We start from the raw sequence: 23,838 nt of genomic DNA, 5'->3' as shown, positions 1-23,838 counted from the left end.
TTCCATTGTAATTTACGATTAAACATACATGGTGGCCCTCACCATAATATGTATATTATAGTGTATAATTTATTGTGTTATTAATTCAATTTTTCTATGAATATTTTGCGTAACATAGTATACTGACTGATAGATTATTTAAATTGTTTACAATGTATCCTGTCCAAATAAATAAATATTAACTACTAGCTAAACATTTAAGAAAGGTATGCATTTAATATTCCAAATGCAGTTTTTTAGATTGTTTTCAATTCTAGTTACTATAGATTTCACAAAATCGACACCTTTTAGTTTCTATACCATAAAATAAATAGTGGATTTGAAATTTTTACCATTAGATAAATGGTAAAATATTAACGCTTGTCTGATCAACTGCTCAAATAGAGAAGGATTTAATGGTAAACGATTAATTCTCCAGATAATCTGTCAAAAAAAAAAAAAAAAGTTGGGTTTGTAAACAATTATAACGTGTGAAATATTTTAATTGATTCAGCTGATGTTGATACAGTAAAATAGTGTTGATATTTAATTACAATGCACACTATTTTACATTACAATATACGATTTTAGGTCTAATTTTTTTTATATATATTTCCAAAATTAAAATACATCGGTAATCGTTTTTTCAAGTATAAAGTAATATATATTTTTTATCATTGATTACTCAAGTTTAGAAATTGCTGTATTTGAAACCATTAAAAATATTAATTATGATATGTAGTAAATATGTAAAATATTAATAACAACATATGGCTACAGAAATAACTAGGTACATCAAATTTAGTTTGAAAATCAGACATACAATAATATAACTGTTTTGTCATGTGAATATTATCTTTTAATCATTATTGATGATAGGTAGGGAAATTTTTTGCTTAAAAAAATATGATTTCTATATCATAATAGGTAGAATACTAATATACATATAATAATAAGTAGAGCATTTATTGACGCGTTCAGAAAATATGTATGCAATTATTCGTTATAATTAATTATAAGTCAGAACCAATTTGTTTATTTCAACTTTAATATTGAACTTTTTAAAACATACATTCTTGTTTCATACAACAATTATTATTATTAATCAAGTTTTTTGTGTATGATTTAAAGATACATGTAACAGAGCTAACCCGCGGGTCGCCGTCATAAATAATATTGTTGTTGAAAAAAAATAAAAAATATTGCTCTTTGAACAACAATTTCAATTTTATGTTATGCCTTTTAAAATACATTCTATTAATTAAAAATAGTTTTTACTGCATATGTAATTAATATTTTAAACAAAATTTCAAAGCAAACAGGAACACGGGATATTGCTTACTACCTACAATAACATAGGTATATTATATAGACTAATTGCTTTCAGTTCATCGCCATGAAAATGTTATTAAAATAATATTACAACTAACACCTATGTTATGTGACCGTGTAATATTACTATGATAAATGATCGAAGACTTTAACTTAAAGTCACATACAAATTATAATAATATATTAGTTAAAGTTGTAGTGAAAAAATACTGATTATTATTTTTTTAAGTACTTTTAACACATTCGACAAATCATGTTTTCTCTCTGATGGTATTAATTAAGAAAATTAATTCACGCCTAACTGTGCAGTGTATATTCAATCGTAGTGCAATTAAAACCATCTTTTAACACATTTGTAATATTATTGTCCAATTACTAAAAACTTAACCGAAGAGTGTAAAGTTGCCATATTAATTATTTTACACATACTCTATGCACAAACCGCGATTATTCAAATAAAGTATATTGATTTTTAACGAATCTCAAACATAGCGTAATTTTTGTTACATATTTTATACTATAGTCACTGACGTAATCATTTTTGTTTTTGAAAACCATTGAAACCGGCTAAAAATGTATGTTTAAATATTGAATTAAAAATGTTTTTTTAAAAAAAAAGACATTTTCGATTAACAATGAGTGCCATTTTTAAACAATAAATATTATTTCAGTGAACTATACTGTACAGTAGTTATGCATAAAGTGAATAGACTTCGGATTAACGGTATAATGTACAGATATAATAATTTTTATTATTTGTTCGTTCTGTATAGAATGCAATGTGAATAATGATTTTCACAGTTTTTTATAAAAAAAACTTCACTTTTGTCGTTAAAATATTTGATATTTCATTACATTTGCTGTGTGGTGTAGTATTGGTCACGAACAAAATAGGAAAAAGAAATATTGTGAAATATGATACATATAAAGGATGAGCCACAGGGTTTTCCTATATTTTTTTATAATTTGATGGTTTGGAAAAGGATAGTAAAAAACTATAGGGAAAATCCTATACAATGAACATCGGGGGTTGTTGTGGTTTAACCAGTCGGTGTTGAAAGTTAACAAAACCAGACTCGTATTTGGAGTTATTTTTTTAACAAAATGTTCACCCTTTTACACTCCTTCGTTTTTATAAAATTGACACTTTTGTTGTGATTGTTATGGGTAAACAAATATAAATTTACAAAACTGTGAAAATTTCTTTATTTGAAATTTAAATACTCATATTGGAAAAAAATACTTAACATAGTTTTATTTTATTTAAATGTAATATTATAAATATGCAATTTTCTGGGCCAGTTGATATTTTCTATGCCTTTAAAAAAAATCAATAGAAGCAACACGTAGTGATTAACACCTTTAAATTCAGCCTTGAACAAAACCATCAACTAGATTTGACTTGTGAAATTTGAATTTCTTCTTCTTCTTGGCTTTTAAATGGTGTTAGTTTTAATTTATCTAAGTAATTTCGATCTAACAGATTATGTTTATACCTATCTACAAATATACGACGCGGTGGTCTTAAGTTTAAACTATTTTAAACAAACGCTGTTCTATTTCTGCGGGCAGACACAAAATGCATAATATGTTTATTAATTTATATATTTGTACGTACATTACATGCAGTACATTTTTAAAAACATTACTTGTTTTTATCGTTCGATCAACTTAAAAATTACGTTTAAAAGACAAGAGGTTAATCTAATTTCTAAGTGTATAGTTATTTTAAATAACAACACACCTATAATATTATTAAAGTTCAACAACTCACGGTAGAAAAACTTAAAAACACAAATGTCAATATGTTACTAGTACTAATAATACATCTTTCGAGAAGTATAAATTCGTTGTAAACTAAGTTGACACAATTTAATGGCTTATATATTTTATTACTTCCTTTTTCAACGTGTTTTTGTAATCGTCTATCATCCTTGTGTTTTATATGCTCTCATCAAATGTCAAATAATTCAATATTATTATTTTTTTATAATTTTTTTATATTTAATTAGATAAAAAATAATAATATAGTGTTTATTATCCGCATTATATGGAGAAAAAAATGTAATTAATATAACCCGTTGTTTGATTGATTCGTAAATGGCGTGTTAATACTTTAACAGTGAATTCGTACAAACTCGTATTTTATTATCTCGTGATAATCATACAAAGCAAATGATAAATGGTCGTAGTTTTCCGATTATATGCGTATGGTTATTGACACGACGATGTCGCATTATCTCGTTGAATTCGTTTTTTCATCGGTTCAGAAGTTTGTTACAGTGTTAATAATTACGCGAAAAGGTAGATAATAATATATACTACTCCATTGATCGGTTATCATCGCAGCATTTGAGTTAGGTAGGAGTTAGGCGGTACTACTTTACCGCCACTCTGTGCATTACATCTAATCAGACGAAGTTCTTTTTAGTTTATTTATGCAGTTCGTCTCGTTTTTTCGACCGGTGAAAATGTTTATATACATGAACGGGGAGATGAGAAAGAGTGAAATACATTTTTTTTTTTTTGTTTGTTTCATCATCAGCCGGGCGCAACCGCTTTACCACCGACACGTTTCGTTTTCTGCAAATAATTTATTGTTTACGCTTTTATTACATCGGGGGCGATCTTAACGCCGCCGTCGCCTTTATCCCCGCGAACCATGAGTTTTTTATAACAATACAATGTATTATCGGGTCACGTTTTTTTTTCTTGTTTAGGGAAAAACTCACCTCAACGCTATTTTTAACAGCAGGAGCTTCCTCTCCACGGGTGGTCCTCTAATTATTATATGACGATGATGATAATAATAATAATAACATAATATTCAAATAAAAATAACAATTTATATGTATCACATAAATGTTACCTAACTTCTTACTGAACTAATCTTATATCGACAGCATATCATTATTGAGCGTAACTAAAATTGTCAAGACGACGAAAGCCGTTGAATTCGTAGTAATATCGCTTCCCCCCTCTCCCCCCATGAGTAATATTTTTTTAATCTTTTTTGAACTATTTCGAAAAAAATAATATTATCATTACTACAGTTTCATAATATCATAACATTTACTGTTAATGGTTGATAGCGATTATGGTTATTGTTGATATATTTTTTTTTTTTTGATAATTTACTCTAAGACTTGTGCGAATATGTTATATTCATCCGAGTTCAGTGAATTATTTGTAAAAAATGTTAATTAAAACCACCATTAAAATAGCATAGTGAATTTTCTGAAAATATAATTAAATTTTTAAGCACCGAGCTATGTAAAAATGTAAACGAACAGCGAGCCGTGTCGGACTTAATTGTCAGGAACTTTAAATATTATTTTATTTTATTCAGTTAAAAATATCATAATGTACATTGCACATATATTATCACAGAACCTCTCAGTTTATTTACAGGCCTTGCTGCCGTGTACGTTTGTTTAAATATATATTATCAAGTGAAATACTTTGTGTTAGCACGTGTGTTTTTGTACTCGTTTTTTTATTTTACTTCCGATTAGCATGACATTCGGATTTCGTGTTTGCAGTTATTAGATTATTTTTACGGGTTTTTTTTATCGTTCTCTAGCTCTATGGTTCATTCACCATGATATAATTTTGGTGAGGCATTTCCGATCGGACGATCCGTCAAAACCGATTTGACAGAGTGGACCACCAACAATAATAATAATAATAAAATTATATTAATTTAAACTTTGAGGTTTCCAATCTTTTAGGTTTCGAGAGGCCTGTGGGCTTTTTGCGCACGTCATCTTCCATATATATATATATCTATCGTAATAGTTTATACTTGATAATGTACAATATATGACTATATATAAGCCGAAAAACTGTCAGTTCAACAACACGACGCAATACGTATACTATATATATATATACATATATATAAATAAATACTCGTATATAGTAGTATCCATAACTTCTCGATCTTGGCGATTTTCCCTGTCACGGAGTATCCGAAATGGTTTTGACGTTTGGGCCCACATTAATGATTTAGTTTTCAATCAAAATGTTGTTAATAGTGCTATCAATAATCGTGTAGTTTGAATAGGTGTTTGTATTGTCTCTTAGATCATTCAATAAATACCGGAGGTTTCGTTATCAGAAGCAATACATATTTCAGCATTTGTGTATGAATGTTAGAAATAGTATACGTGTTTCAAGTCTAAAATAGTATCTTTTGTCATAAATATTAAATTGTTGACAAGATACACTCGAAAAACGGTTGTGTAAGTGTTACAATTTTCACAAAACTGAACGTGATGTATCGAAAAATATCATAATCCTATTGATACTAATTATTCAATAGTATTATTTAAATCTCGTGTTCAAATTCAATTAGTCGTATAGATAATTTAAATATCTACCCACACATGAATTTAACTTCTAACCAACATTTATACAATGCAATATAAAAAATAAAATAAATTTAAGTGATGCGTATAATAATTATTATTCGTCGTAATATGTTTTTGTTAAGAATTTATTTTATTTTTCTGTGATACGGTTAACATTACCTATCGCTTTTTAATAGCAATGATATTTTTGAATTTATAGAATATAATTTGGTGTCAACAATAAAATCCAAAATATATCCATATCAGGTTTCTATTTGTTTGTACATGTCACGAAAATCCGTGTTTATCGAATAAATCCCATGCGAATCCCAATTCTTGAGCTACTTATGGATTCATATTATTTTGCTCCTCCATATTTGTTGTGTTAAAATCTTATGCAAATTAGATTGTTAATTATCCGACCCGTCAAACATAAAAAGAGAGAAAATATAAAAATGTACACATGTATTTGATATCTTAAAGCATTTAGATAAAATGTGTTTAGTATAATATACTTGTGAATTATGATATTTTGGTTTTTATCGTCCTTATTTTATTTTACGTTTTATTATTGGCATAACATTTATTATACTATTTACTTCTGAAATAAAACAAAAAAAAATGTTTTGTTTCTCTTATAATATTTAATATTTCTTTGTGTTACGCGTGTGAAGGATCAAAAGGAAATAGAGAGCTATATAAATCATAAAATGTGTAGGTGTACCCCATATGGTTTGTCGGCAATCTAGATTGTTTACGATCCCGCACTTAAAACTTTAAGAAATCGAAATTTTCTACTCTAATCTTAAATTATAATGGTTGTAGAAACAAAACAAATGGAAAATTGTTTTATTTTTTCTATTATTTCTATTTTTATTAAATAATGATACAAATATTTATATCAAAATATATTCAACAGATTATTTTATTGACTAATTTAATAAAAAGTAATAACCAAATCGACGTTTTAAATGAAACTCGTATTAAATTATATCTTCTAAAAATAATGTAATTTATTTATCGGGAAAATTTAATTTGAAATAATTTATTAAACTTGAACATAAAAGTAGAGCGTTTAAATTAGTATAGTAAGTATAGTAATATTAATTTTAATTGTTTGATATATAATTTCTAATCTTCCTGAAGTCGAAAACATAGATTCGTGTTTATTTTATTCGTTCGTTAATAATTTATGTAAAATAGTAATTATAAACCAGAGTATTTAACCTATACATTCAGCATAGTAATTTAAGAAGTAATAAATTGTATAGGTACTCTAATCATTCACAAATTCCAAATAATTTTACTTTTAGGAAAAAATAAGATAAATTCTAAAACATAAGCTTTACAATAAAAAATAAAAAAATAAAATTTGAAATTTGAAAAATAAGTTGTATTATAATATAATATATTAATATGTATTTTAGTATTAGAAAATAAAATCAATAGTTCGTTAGTTTAGATGTTTTGACATAAATTGATTTATACTTTAATTGGATGATATCTTAAGCAAAAGTTAGGTCAATGGATGTATTGACATAATACATTTTATAATGTTATTGTATAATCAGTTAATATTTTTTTTTGTTCGACCCCCCCACAAAAAAAAATCTATCAATTAAATCTAATTTTCTACAACAAAATCCACCTTCAAAGTTGAAAGTCAAAGCATTTTTATTACCCTAAAATGTGATGATATATATATAATTTAATGAAAAAAAAAACACACGTCGTTGTAAAATCAATACATTCATCGCTCTTCTCTGAATCATCTAAAATAAGTCATAATGGTTGGTGTCCTTATACTTTATAGTTTCCTTAGTTACCGTCCGGATGTATAGCTTATGTGTTTTCTTTAGGTTGCTAGTTCAAAAACTAAAATTTACTTTTATATGTTCATTAATGACGTTAATATTATTAAATTAGTGGGGAACTTAGATAAACCCAAATAGGCACAGTCTAAATAATAATTTATCAAAAACTTAAAACCTTGTTATAATTACACCGATATAATGGTTTTCATAATGTAGATACTTTAATTAGTAGTATAAATAAACATTAAACATAATAGCAGAAAAATTGAAGTCATATATTAACCATCGATTAAATATAAAAATAGGTACAGTAAAAATTTTATTCAACTAAACCTGTACATAAATAGTATAAAATTTGTTTTGTGGTGAGTACCAGGTATAACTTAGTGTATAGATATTAAATTACATAATTTAATAGAATGGTATATTATAAAACAGAATTTGTTTTTTTTCTTAATTACTAAACACTACTTAGGTTAAATTATTTCACATACATTTTAAACTCAAATATCGTTTATACTGTATGAATATAATGTAGGTATTTATTAAATAATTAGTTTATATTTCATTTATTTAAAAAAGTGAATACAGTAAGTTTTTTCATTTTATCATACAAATTTTTCGAATTCCAGAAAATTGAAATTAAAATATTTACTTTCTGCGGGCCATTGAAATATTATGTTAATAGAATGTGTATGTAAAATGTGAAAATATAACAAGGTACTTACTATAAATATATGCCAACATCACAGGTATAAATATTACCTTGTGGTATATAACTGAATAAGCTCTGGTTGATTGTAAAGTACGACGCTATTAAGTTATTGTGTTGTTAATGGGGTAATGAATATTGTTGAATGTTGATGCATAATAGTATAATACTATTATTATAGTTCAATGGTACAAATATTAGGTTTGTACATTATATTGTACTAGGATCTTAACATTATAAGTATTACGCAAGTAATTAATTTTTCTTTTTTATGCTATTCAAAAAATGATAATAACACCGTAGTATTGCCTGTTTATCTGTTTTTAACGTACTCTGTCACATAATTTCAAATTAGTTTTATCTTTACCGTGTTCACAATATTGTTATTTTTTTCAAGTTTCTATTTAGAAATAAAATGCTTCAATATTATTATTATGCTAATTATAAATTATAATATCGTGTTACTATATATATATATATCTTTTTAATAAAATATAAGTATCGAACTCATAGGACTAACCTACTTAAATATTTAAAAATGTAGTATCCGTACTTTAAATATTAAATTAAGGAAATACAGTTTGTCAATTTTGTCATAATTTAAATTAACATACATAATGCATTTATAAATTTGAATTATTAAAAAATCCCTATAAAGTTTTGTTTCTAAAAACTACGTCAAAACTTTAAATGGAAATTTTGTTTTTATTTTTAATATCCTATCTCACAGGAATTTCAGATAGCTTTAGAGTTAGATTAAACTCGTATTTAAACCGCATCACAATTTTAATTCCCATGATTGAATGCTATATTATAGTCATCAGTAGGTAACAAAATATTATGCTTAAATGTACGAAATCCATAAAGTAAACAAAAGTATTAATATTGGAATAAAATACTTATAATGTTTTCCGTAATTTTAATCAACTGTATTTTCTGTTAAATATTAGTTTATAATAATATTGATGTTTGATGTATCGAACGATGAAGATAACTAAGTATTTCTTTACAAACAAGCCGTTGTCATACTTTACTATTTTATGTTTTTTTTTTTCAAAATAAATAAATATTGTGTTTTTCATTCGACTGTAGTTTAGGAGTTACTCGTTTATCTATGACATATGCGTATTACAAATTATACCAATTTGGTAAAATATGGTGATGAACCAATGTACACGCATATGGTATGCGTAAATACATTGATTCATGCATAAATAATATTTAATCATGGCGTACATGATTTGCTTAGGTCACGTTCACGATGATCAATAAACGTACTATATGTGTCACTTGCGATTTGTCAAAGCCTCAATGCAACAACTCAATTACATCCGCTTATTCATATAATATAAGAGTCAATTTTTATTTTTTTAAGATGAGAGAACCGTAATATTTATAATTTTGTTTTGTAACTTTAGTTTCCTGCTTATATTAATATTTGTAGATGTTTGGTATAATATGCAGATAAAGTATATAACATTTTGCCCACAACTAAAGTCAATTCACATTATTCTAATATTGTTTTTCTACCATCATTAAAACGACCCTGCAGATATTCGATACCTCATATATTTATTATAAAATACCTTAAAATGTGCATTTTACGTAAAAAAAATGTCGGGTTTCTTTTTTGTAAAAATAAACTATACAATAAAGGAGTAACCAATAGATATAAAAAAAATATATATATCCATTAGGTTTCTGAAAACCTTCGCAAAACCCTATAAAAGGGCACACCGTCGGCCTTCTTCCTGAAAAAAAATAATATTTATATTATATACAGCATCATATTATAGTTAAGCACTTTTATAATTATGCGTACGTTGATGAACCTCGAAAAAAATAATTCGTGAAACTTTTTAAACGTTAAATTTTTTCAGACCATGGTTTTAAGTAGTAGCATGACTTAAAAAAAAAAAATCAAATTTGTATTCTCTGTGTCAAATTCACTCATTTTGCCACAATGTGTACCGATCGTAAATATAATCAAATAAAAAAAAAAAAAATCTTACAATTTTATCAAACGTGTGCATACCATACTTATATCAATAAATAATTATAAGTATGCACTTAGCCACTCGCAGCAATGTACGAGTAGTATACCTACCTAAAAACAAAACAAAAAAAAAAGGTTCGATGAAAAAAAAAAATTCGTTTGTAAAATTATGCGCACGCAAATAACCTACCTACCTTCAGCGTACGTCTACTGTACGGTTTTTAGATCGGCATATGTGTGTTGTACTCGTATAATGAACCCGATGACGGCTCATCGAAAAACCAAAACCCGGAATGTGTAATTAATTAGTTTTTTTTTTCGCAAAACCTCCGTAGGTACGAGAGGATTATCGTTTTGACGTCGTCGATGGCGTTTGCGTTTTACGACCGTAATGTTTCCCGCAAAATATCCACGCGAATCGTGCGTACGTCGACATAATTTTAATATCGTATAGGTACAAAAAGCCGTTTTTAACTCGTGCGCCGTCGGGACGGTATAAAGCACTCGGAAATCGCGTATCAGAGCTCGCCGGTCAATATATTCCGACCTGCTGGTGGGAATACTTTATATACACGCGTACATCTCGCTTGCAGTCTCGTTAATATTTCACACGTCCCGGCTCATGGTCGACCCTGTGCGAATACGAGCACAATAAATATCATCTCGTTAGCGCATAAGTTGAGTACATATTTTTATTTATTTTCCTTCCACCGGAAACAATACGCTCATCTCGTACGGACGACAGCGAGTAGTGTCGGTGACACTCGGTGCACGCAATCACGTCGGTCGTGTCGGCGCAAAGACAATAAAACTTTATTCACTGTAATTCGTGTACGACGTTTGTACGCAATTAAACGTATAATAGGTTAGGTGTCTACGTTAGTTTTCCAGTGGTTTCCTAAAAAAATTTTCGCGATTTAACAAAACTCTCGGGTACCCGTATCTAAATAATAATACTATGCGCTTACACTAATATAAGTCTCATTATTAGTGCGTTTATCGTATATTGCAGTGACCGCAGTGAAACCTATTTTGTTTGATTTTTATCCAGAACCGATAAAAATATTATAACATACGTATAAAATACGCCTAATTATTAATTTTACACGTTTAAAACAATTAAAGCTAAGATGAACTAAAATCAATCACCTATAACCTATATCAATAACCTAACCTATGTTAATAAAACAGTACAAACAAAATGGCACAAATTATTCGATTTAAATTCAATTATAATCGCATATGAATATATGGTAAATCTAAATTCTGAAATATGAATACGGATGAATTTAATCTACTATTATTATCATTACTATTATTCTCAGCATCGAACCATTACAGAAAAATAAATAAATCCGTTGTATTGTTATAAAGTTATTTTCAATAATTATTACTTTAAAAAAAAATATATTTTATGCATATTAAAGTGTAATAACATAATATGTTTGAAAAAAAAAAGAAAAAAGTAGGTAGTATTTCTACTCAATATTTAAACATTGATTTTATTATGTCTCGTTATATGCGTATTATAGTATTTCTATACGATATACTTTAAATACACTGAAAATACACACAAATGTTTATGTAAAATAATATAATTCTTGTACTTAAAGTTATTATTATTATTTATTGGTGCATTTTTTCTAATTAATCTAAAATAAAATAAATGATTAAATATATTATATTTATATTTAATATTCGACATTTTATCAGACGCATAAACTTTTAACGTAAAAGTTTTGAAATTTATACATTACTTCATCCATATCAATATTATTTTTTTTAGTACCATTAAAAAATATATATTTATTTAAAACAGTAATATCGTATAAATAGTTATTTTACAAATATGTCTCTATTTTATCGAAATAATTAATCTCTTAACTATATTATAGTTTACCACTAACCACTATTTTACATAATAAGGGTTACTATGTGAACAAGAGACAAAATTATTTAATATTTTTAAATAAATCATAGGACTATAAATAGAACTATAGTATATTTAATTAATTCCTTAAATAGTTTATACATAATACGCAAAAATTGTATTATATAATAATAATTTTAAATTATAATTATATGGCTAAACGCTTAAATTTAGTGCATGTAAAAAAAAATATTCCGTTAATGGATATGTATCCAAATTTTTGTTATACAATCATTTTAACAGTATTCAAATTAGAACTAGTTCAATATCTGTTCAAAAAATAAAATCCAATAGTAAATAATATAATTAGTATAATATGTTTATTTTAACATAATACATTGATTTTCATTAGAAAGAGGGTAGGGGTGCTAAGACTTCCTCTAATAATATCCAACTATGTATGCTTGTATTACTAATTTTCTTACATAAATAATTTACTTATAGAACAGTATTTGATAAAGTTAAAAGACTTGTTTTATCTGTAATAGTTACAATTTTAAATATTAATTTCATGAGGTAATATATTCATCGACATAATTATACTTTTCCTCCGATTTGGGATTCTTATGAAAGTAATAAATTATAACTAGGAGACTATTTCTTTGGGTATAATTACATTATGTATTCTTAAATACGTACAAATACTTACAAGGAATTTTATGCGTTTTAGATTTCAAAATAACATAATAATATTATAATGTTTACAATTTATAGCTACCGTGTTTAATTAATTAATGTTTTTTTTTTAAAAACACATAAGTAGAGATGAATTGAAAATTTAAAAATTAAATGTAGTAAATTTTTAATTAAATCACCTTATTACTATGTACTCGCGAATATGTAAATACGATATTATATATGCGTGTTTTTAATTAAATTCATTCAGATTTTTTTTTTGGGGGGGGGGGGGACGGTGAAGGGTCTGGAACCTGGAACACTGAAAATAAATTATCAGTTTTCGATTTAAATCAATCTTCAAAAGAATTAGGTATTCACATCGTCACATGGAGTGAGGTATACTACAGGACGTGTCGTGATACAAGGTATGTCCCACTATATCATAGGTCAACTATGGGTTTTTCTGGGAAATGATATGATATGACATCAATAATTTCATACTATACGATTTTATCCGTTTGGTTGGTGTAGAATTTAAAGTGATGGTAGTGATGAGGGGTACTAGTAATAGTTCTAATTCAAGCGAGTTGAATATGTAATATTATAGTTTACATTTTCGTTCTTGAACTGAGGTATAAAAGATAATAATATATAAATTATAAATTATAAATATTCAATATATATTTTGAATTTACTTCTTATATATAATAAAAATTTATTTTAAATATAATATGTGTACAATGTTTACATTTTTTTTATAGAATAATGGTATTTCATAATTTAACTATAAATAAAATCATAGCTTTAAATACTGGTAAAAGCTGCTACTATTCTCAAACATCATTTTAATTTTGATATTGAATATTTAATTATTTAAATAGTAATATATTATTACTACTTTAACAATATTAGTAATTTATTATCTTAAAGTTTTATTGTAACTATAACAATTTAGTAAATCATTTTATTCAAAAGAGAATGATATCCTAATGCACATAAAACACTATTTCGACATACCTACTTGTCGAACTATACCATCATGTAGTTATGATGGTATTATAAATTTATAAACATTAGACACTATCGTAGTAATAGTTGATTTACGGCTATTGTTAGTTGATAAATTGATTGTACTAAATACTACAAAATTGAAGTAATCTAACAAAGTAATAAACGTAATCACAATATGTGAACAATGTAGAGTGGTTATAACTAAAACGATCTGAGCAATCGTTAAGAAATATATTATTTTGAATCGGTCAAAAGATTGTAAATATTTGTTTTTTTTTCTATCAATTGTTTGTTTGCTATTCTTGTTACATATAGTATTTTAAAAACAAAATAAATAAATACCTACTTTCATACAATTGACACATACACTGAAACACAAAATAGTTATAGCGTAAAACACTTGTATAACACAGTATTTATTACACCTTTAATAAAAATATATTAATACAATTTAGTTAATATAAAAATGGAAGGTTAATTGAAGATAAAAAACAACTATATTACATATTAATATTATAGTATTTAAGTTATAATTTATAATTATTATGCAGTTTCATTTACAATATATAATTAAAATTATATGATATTATGTTAAAACATGCAAAATTTATCATTTGAAAATGGGATATACAACATGAATCTAATTTATTACAAGTTTTATAATCCACCCAAAAATATGTAAATATATGCAAGCAAACCTTAGTTCGACATCTTTACAGCAAAACTTATAAAAAATCCCATATGAATTGTTAAATGCATATTTTATGTTTTATGTCTCGAGAAAATGATATACTTCAGAACATCGGCTGAATTAACAATTGTTTGCAAATTAAAACAGTAGAACTTTGAAGAGACTCCTGTAATAATTTTAATTTTAAGTAGTAAAGTTGAGACACTATAAAATGAAATATTTTACATTTACACTAGAAGACTACAAAAGATTTTTGGTAATAGAGGAAGTAATTATAATGTTGAACTTGTTTCATATCATTATTTTTTTTTTTTAACAACTTTAATAAAATAATATGATAATTTAAATCAACAAAATATGTTAAAATTAAAAATAATATCAACATAATGCATAATATTATTATCTGTCAACACAAATTACAATTTCGAATTTATTCTTATCAAAATTTGTATGTATTAACTATTTTATAATAGTTTTTTTTGTATATTTATATTCCTTAGAATTTCACATTTATTCATGAAATATAAATTTTAAAAATCACTAACTCCAAAAATTATGATATGCAAGTTTTAAGCTTTTTATTATTCTTAAACAATTAAAAAACTGCAATTATAATATGTGATGATGAATATAATATAACGTATTGTTTACTATGCCTGTGTCAAAAATATTAATTAGAACAGAAAACACACCTACATCAAACGTTTTAACTATATTTAGAAAATTCTATTTCGTATTTATTATTTATCATTATTTACATTATAATGTAGGCTAGAAACTCCATTCATAAATCTAGAGGTCATTGTTTATCGGGCCTTCTGTAAAACATCCAAATAATACATTAATGGCTTCGATAAACATTTTCATTGTTTGAAGTGAGGTACTTATAAAATTCGCCTTTAAGGATAAACCAACAAACTATGTTTATTTTATCTTAATCTAACTCATATAAGACAATGTCGTATTAATCATTAAGTTAAAATATACAACGAAACCTGAGTTCTTCAAAACTAACCTTTAAATTTTGTTGAAATAATAGTTATTCATTTTAAGTTGTGTATAAAAATAGAATAAATTATTTTGTTTTATTTTTTTTTAACTATATTTACAAACTTGTTGAAGGGTTCACTTTTCATTTTAATCACCTCAAAATATACCAAAGTTGTATAACTATTGTTATTTATTTGATGAATATTATTGTAATTGTACAATATTGTTATAAGAGAGTTGAACATATTCGAAAATTGTGAAGAAATTTCGTTTGAGGAATGCGTTATTTAAATAACCGGGACATTTAGAAATGACCTGTCTGAAATACAATATGTATACATTTTTAAAAACCACATAAACACACAATACAGTGCGTTTTTAAGGAATTTTCTCTAGGCGACAAAAAAAATTCTCAAAATAAATAGTTTACCTAGAATTACTTATAAGTCAACTAGACAATAAAATATTTTCAGTAGGAGACATTTATGTCATCTAATTTACTAGTTTAAAAAAGTTCACCGCACACACACACACACACACACAAAATATGACCTTAACTCTGATCAGAATTTACAATACGGATATTCATTGTTCGTAACGAATTTCATTAGTTCTACGAATCGCTAGAGAGAGGCAATGTATAAGTAATTCATATACTATGTACATTTAAACATTTTAAAACAGTGCTGAACGAATGTAAATATCAATAAAAATCTACAGAGACTGCTTATTTCTGAAAACTCTAAAACAAAAATAACATATGATGTGATCTTTAGACTTATTTGTGTATGTTTAACTTGGTTATTCAAAAATGGTTTAATTTAAATGTATATATTACAAGCACTTCCGTGTATAAGTTTAACTATTTTTGTTTTTTAATAATTCTCTTTATTATTTTAAAAATAATAATTATTCACCATGAAAATTTATATATTTTTTTAGCAGTAATTGTATTATATATTATGTAATATTATAATAGTTATAATGTCTAGTGGTCTAAGTAAGTATTATACTTAGTAAATAATAAATTAATAATTGCTCTGAATTGTATAGCCAATATACGAGTACATTTTATTTAACCAGCGATAAATCAAAATTTTGAAATATTCTTAAATTTTTTTCCTATGAATATTTTTATCATTATTTCCAGATGATTTATTTTCTTTTATATGATATGAATATAACTAATATTTAACGTTTTTATTTTTTTTTTCAAGAGAGTTTACAATTTATTTTGAAAAGATATTTGAGCAAAATAAATGTTTTCATTATTTTATTCAATAGCTTGATGTCTGATATCATATAATTTTAAAGTTTTACTTACTTATTTCTTATTGAAAAGTTTTCTCTAAAAAACTCTCATTCTATTTAACATGTTACAAAATACTATGGATATTAAACTAATCGCTGATACTATAATATTTCAAACAGCAAAGGTCGTTAAGTGTCTAGTGTATATTTTGCTTATTTTTAAAAAATAGAGAACCTTTATTAATACCACTGCCATAAAATAAAGACTAGCTCGTGCTTAAAATGTGTCATTCGCCAATAGCTGAACATTAATTTTCCAGTGAATAGTGTTTAAATAATGACGTACATACTGTTAAAATTATATGTAATGTTAACTTACACATTGGAGTTGAATTTTTAGGAATATTTTGTACTTGCGATTTATTCGCTGGAAATATTATAAATTGATCAATTCAGTTTTAAATTAGTTTTTTTTTTTTTTTTAAAAAGAAACTAAAAAAAATGTATTTTTTTGATTCCAAGCATAATATGTTGATATAATATTATAATTCATCGGAGTGGCATGTACATTATTTATTATAACCATTGTTAGGATTTTGTGGTTCTATACAACAAAAAAATCACTAAAAATTAATTTAAACACTGTTTTAAGAGGTAGATGGATAATAATTAATGGTTTAAATTTATCATAAATATACGACTATTATGGATTAGTTATGAATTTATTAAGAAATACTTATAAAAATAACATCACGCGTGCCGTATAAAATCAGAAAAATATAGTTGCATAATTATATGAGAAAATAAATATTAATCTTTCAAATATTTAAAATACACATTGATTAGAAATGAGTTTTTGAATGTTATAGAAAAATTAATTTAAAACAAAACAACTTTAAAAACTTCAAAAAATAAAAAATAAAAATCATAAAAAATTTAGTTCTAGAAAATCTGAAATCTTGATATCTTGAATCTTGATTCATACCTAAAACTTCATGTGTATCGGAACTTGTATAATAAAAATGTTCACATTAGAGTTGAATTTTCGGAATTCTTATTTATTTGTGATTTCTTAATAAATAAATAAATAAAATATACTATTCATTATAAAAGTAAAAATAACTATAAATATATATTATCTTTGAAATACACACATAAAGAGAAGAGATCTAAAGTTACAATAATTAACATTAAATACTAACTTTTTATCATTTAACCATTTCATGAACTGTATTTCACAATAAAAAGTAAGTGGACGAATTTTAAAATATTATACAAGTAAGATAAATAATAATAAAAAAAAATTAATTAATATTTCTATTTGCTTATTAAGAAATGTTGGAAAATAAAGAAAAAAGTTAAAATGAAACAGATTTTAGTTAGAATAAACAAAACCAACGACGAGTATTGAATAATAAAATTATCGAATACATTGATAGTCTGCAGTTGTTGTTGATTTAGTTGTAAGTATAACAATCATTATTCGTTTCTATAATTAATTTAAGATACAAATATGAATATAGGTATACTTAGTTTTTTAAGAAGTAGAAAAGTAAGTTAGATAACATTTTGTAAATTTTGAACAATTGAGATTTTATAAATTGTGTATTATAAGACACAAAACAAAACAAAATAGTATGATACCAGATGTACGTAAACTTTCTTATTCGCAGTGATTCTCACGTACTATTTGTTTTGTGAATCTTCAAAACTTAATTCGAATGAGAAATAGATTGATATTTTATACTTATTAAATTATTTCTTAAAATTATTTTCATGTTTGACTTGAAACTATTATTATGAGTGGCTATAGAAGATGTTCAAAGAAAAATACTGAAGATGAAAAAAAAATCTCTAAATACTTATTTTAATAAATAAACTACTGTCATTATTTTAAAACTATTAAAAAATGCAAAATTAAAACAATAACAATACTAGTTTGATATTTGGACGTGCATTAAATAGTCCATAGATATCTATAATTTAATTCACTAAGCTAATAAAGTAAATACTAACAAAATTAATTATTATCAAGTATTTTCGAGAACTATACAATATAATATAATAATTATTGTTAAAATTTGCATTTACACTGAATAGGATTAATGTATCAAAACACACAAATTAAACAAAATTTAAATACTTTACTCATGCATCAAAAATACGTATTATAACAACAATACTTAATGAATATTATATATTTTAAAGATTTTTAGCTATAGTTGATTTAGTGATATAGAAATAAATAAAATACCTAATTTTATAGTCGTGTATATCTTTTTACTTTACTTGCTTTAACATATTTATGAATTTAAAACATGTTTAGTATTATTATAATTATACAACTATTATTCTTGAACAATTTAAGTTAAATATTTGTAAAACAGGGATATTTTTTTTTGCAACAATATAGCGAATATTCATGAGCTGGTTGAACAAAAGTGAGTAATAAAAAATAAATGCATTTTAAAAATCAATAGTTATATTTTAGTACTTGTGAGTATTAAATAATTTGTTATTATTGGCATTTTTAAAGGTTCAATTACTGATAAATTTGTATAAAAAGATATAGTACTGCAATGTTTAAAATCATCAATAGGTATCAAAATATTTTTTTTTTTTTTTTATGGTATCGATGTTAATAGATACCTCTACCTATATCGACTATTTAAAATCAAATTATTATAGTATTTGATGAATTTAAATGTTTGTTTTTGTGTATAATCTAATGAGGTTAAAAATAAGCTCAAAGGATATTACACAAATCATATAATTTGTTAATTTTAGATTCTGAACGAATAGTGATGAATGTATTGATTTTTCTATGATGTGTGTTTTTTTTTGTTTTTGTATCTGTGTATAGCATAATAAATTGTCGAAATAATGGTTCAATTTCAAACTTCAGGGATAGTGCCGATGGCAAAGTGAATATCCTTGGTACATTATAGAGGTCAAAAATGAGAATTTTCCAACAGTTTTCAAAAAAATCGATTTTTTTTATTTAGTAGTTACTCAAAAACTTATCACCGTAAATACTTTAAATTTTCACCAAATGTCTATATTAATTTTATATATACATTAAAACTTTTTGAGCTATTTATAGACAACTGAAATTTTCAATTTTTCTGAGTATTTCTTTTTGAAGTATCGATAATTTTATTAAAAACTTAATACAAAGTTTTCCATAGGTTCTACTTATTTTAGTTAAAAAAAAAATCAAAAGTCGTTGGTCTCAATTTTTTTTATAAGTGTTTAAATTTCAATTTTTTACGAAATATGTCAGCATTGCGAAAATGTACAAGTTATTATACAGTTGAAAATTCATAAAATTGTTTGTGTTTATATCTACGAGTATAAGATTAAAAAATTCAACACGAAGTTTTTCATAAATTTTTTTTTGAATACCAAGCTATAGAGAAAACTCGAAGCGTCATTATATGAGAAATTTCATGAGCGTTTGAATTTGAATTTTTGCGAATTCGCATAATGATAATGATTTATCCTCAAACGATTTTAAATATTTGTTACTAGCTGTCACCCGCATGCTCTATTCTCATGTATAGTTAGTTATTTGCAAATTGTGATGTTGTTTCTTTGTCTTATATAGTTATTTCGAACATAAAATCCTATAAAGTTTACATAACTTATACTTACCAAAATAATAATAATTTAAGGTGTTTGTAAATTCTCATAAGTATACTTACACATAATAAAAACAATTTTTCGCTCACATTAATATCATTATTCTTACATCCAGGAAATATATTATATAATAATAAAAAATAATATAACGTCTGTAACGAATACGACATACTAATACTGACGACGCGCCGCCCAACAACAAATAATAAAACCAAAAGGCCCCAGAACTAGTATCCGCCGCCGATAGAGCGCGGTAATACACCTTCCATGTTTGCGGCCCAATACCGAACGCATTGCCCAGCTAATAAAATAACCTTTCCGCGACACACGAACACGGAGGACAGAGACTATATAAGGGACCTCCGCAATCACCACAATCGAACAGTGCGCTTTGGCCACCTGGTCAGATTAGTGACTGGCTAGTGTGAAAGTGTTTCTCGGCCACCTTCGGGAAGGCTAGAATCACGGACGCACTCGGCCTACGCTAGTCGGACCATTTCCCATACAACCACCGCCGTCGATAGGACCGTCGCCGTTTTCGGCTACCCATACCGTTGGGAAGGCTAAAACGTGCCAGTTACCGTCATCCGTAGGACCGTCGCCGTTCTCGGCTACCCGTACCGTCGGGAAGGCTAGAACGTGCCCACACGCTGACGTTACCACCGCCGTCAATAGGACCGCCGCCGTTCTTGGCTACCCGTACCGTCGGGAAGGCTAGAACGTGCCTAACCCTACAATTAAAATAAAATCGCCACCAATCTTGGCTAGTTGTACACGCGAATATTAAACGGGCAGAGCGTATGAAATAAACATCGCCGCCGTTATACATATCGTACACTATCATACACGCCGCCGTAATAGTCACCGTACACTATCATACACGCCGCCGTCACCGTACACTATCATACACGCCGCCGTAATAGTCACCGTACACTATCATACACGCCGCCGTAATAGTCACCGTACACTATCATACACGCCGCCGTAATCTGCGAGACAAATATAATATAACATTGCCGTCGCCGATAACGTAATTGCCACCACCCGTATTATTACGGAATCCCAGTCTCGATTTTAATTACGGTGCAATATTATTTTGCCGCGGTAAGCCAATAGGGAAACACACACGCGTTAGTCATTTAACAAATAAAACTGTAAGTATTTCAAACGTTATAATTGTGAATGGGAAAATCGCGAAGTCATATTATATTCAACAACGTATAATTACCGTATGATTATACGCAAAATCTATGTGTTATGTATGTTATATATGTAATTTGTAAATATTCAAAGGAAATACTGTTAAATAAAGAAATTCTCATCATAAACTATTAATAATATCATTTATATTTGTACGGGAAAAAGATATCAAAATATCGACCGTTACAATTGGCGCCCAACAAGTTGGACTCGAAATCCACGACGCCGAAAATAAGATTTCGTGCTCTCTAAAAAAAAAAAAAAAAAACAATATATATTTATTTTATAAATTTTACATAATTACTACATCGTTTAAATATTATAAAAATGCCGCGAAAAAAGAAGAATGAAGACTTAAATGAGGAGTGGGAAAGAAGATTTATAGAAATCGAAACGCAAATAAAAGAACAAACAAAAAAAATCGAAAAACAAAAGAAGGAAATTCAAAATATCAAAGAAGAGCATAAAGAAGAAATTCAAAACTTAAAATTACAGTGGGAAGAAATACATAATAAAAAAATACAAGAAACAGAAGAAAAATACCAATCAGTAATCGAAGAAATGGAGAACCGATACGTAACCACATTCAGAAATCTGGGAGACAGCTACCAGCAGAATACTCATAATAAAAAAGAGGAAATCTGCAGGGGACCAATAACGGACATTACGAAACCGTTATTTTTTGGCAACCGAAGAGACATGCACCCCATAGATTTTTTAAATAGACTCGATGAATATTTTACATTAAAACAAATTACACATGCGGATGAGAAACTAATTATTGCTGGGGACTGCTTGAAAGCTACGGCGAGCAACTGGTTCTCAACAATAAGGTTTCAAGTAACAAACTTGCAAGAGTTCCAAGACACATTTAAGGATGAATATTGGTCACGGGACATACAGATGCAAACATGGAGCCAATGTCTTAGTGTAAAACAAATACCAAATGATACTAACTATCGAGAACATTTTTCCTACTGGGCAACAAAATTAAGACACCTAGAAGTGCCAAGATTAGCGGAACAAGAAATCGTAAGTAATATTGCCAGTCATTACCCGGGATACCTACGGGCAATACTAATTTCGTTACCAGAGTGTACCATACTAAACGCAATGAAGATATTGGGTACTGAAGAACACCGGCGAACTACGGTTCGGGAGAACAGTAATAGTAGTTATGAAAATCGACAACCCCAAAACAGGGAGAATAACAATAACAACCAAAATAGGACTAGAGAAGAAACTCCACGGAGGGAAAGCAACTGGCGACAAACAGGTCGAATTAACCAACCAAGAGAATACCAAGTCACTAGAAACAACCAGGAGAACAACAGGGACACCAATCAACAATGGAGAGACAGACAGGCAATCAATCAAATCAGTGCCACTGAAGATGAGCAGAGAGACATAAACAATCAGGACCAAGTCAGCCATGCCGTTAATAATATACAAGCAAACCTGGGATCAGTAAGCCCATACTTGAAATGTGTCATTGAAGGAGAACCGATAGAAGCACTGATAGATACCGGGGCTACAATTAGTGTTATCAATAAGGAGTTGGCAGACCAAATAATCAGAACTAATGTTGAAATACCAGTGTTACCAATCAGCAGTGTACAAATCAGCAACGCAGTAGGACGAAAAATTTGTAAAGTTTCAAAACAACTGTTTTGTAGCTGCGATATAGGGGACCGACAAATTTTCATTAATTTTATACAAGTAGAGAATTTGAATGAACGTGCTATCATCGGTGCAGATGTATTAAACCAGTACAACACACACATAAATTTCACAGATAAAACTATCAAGTGGTTAATTAGAGGAGAACAAAGGACCACACCATTTTCAGAAAATCATTCACCAGAAAAAAATCAGATTACAAATATAGAAATTATCGAAGAACCAGCAGTAAACGTAACATTGAACACCAAAGAAGAGGAAGTGTTTAAGCAACTATTACAAGAATATCAGCACATATTTTCAGACAATCCGGGACTAATACGAGACTACGAGTGTCAAATCAAAGTGAGTCCGGGGGAGCCAGTGTACCAGCGGCCGTATCCTATACCGATATCCCGATTGAGTAAGATAGACAAAGAGATACAAAGAATGCTAGATCTTGGTATTATAGAGAAATCCGACTCGCCATGGTCGTCACCCATCATTGGAATAGAAAAAAAAAATGGTGAGATCAGACTTTGTCTTGACGCGAGAAAGATAAATAAAAGAATAATACCAGACAGGGAATGTCCCATGAATATGGAAGAAATCTTGTTGAAGTTTCAAGGAGCCAAATACCTTAGCACAATCGATTTGACCT

The 23,838-nt window shown here is 27.1% G+C and overlaps 1 protein-coding gene across 3 annotated transcripts in view; it reads left to right on the top strand.

Moving 5' to 3' along the window:
- The window catches only part of LOC114124536 (otoferlin-like), a 143,120-nt gene that overhangs the window by 74,787 nt on the left and 44,495 nt on the right, over positions 1-23,838 (top strand). The gene's annotated exons all lie outside the window — the stretch shown is intronic.

This window comes from Aphis gossypii, chromosome 3, assembly GCF_020184175.1.
Source record: "Aphis gossypii isolate Hap1 chromosome 3, ASM2018417v2, whole genome shotgun sequence".
NCBI classification, from domain to species: Eukaryota; Metazoa; Arthropoda; class Insecta; order Hemiptera; family Aphididae; genus Aphis; species Aphis gossypii.
This window is presented reverse-complemented; position numbering and strand designations above follow the sequence as displayed.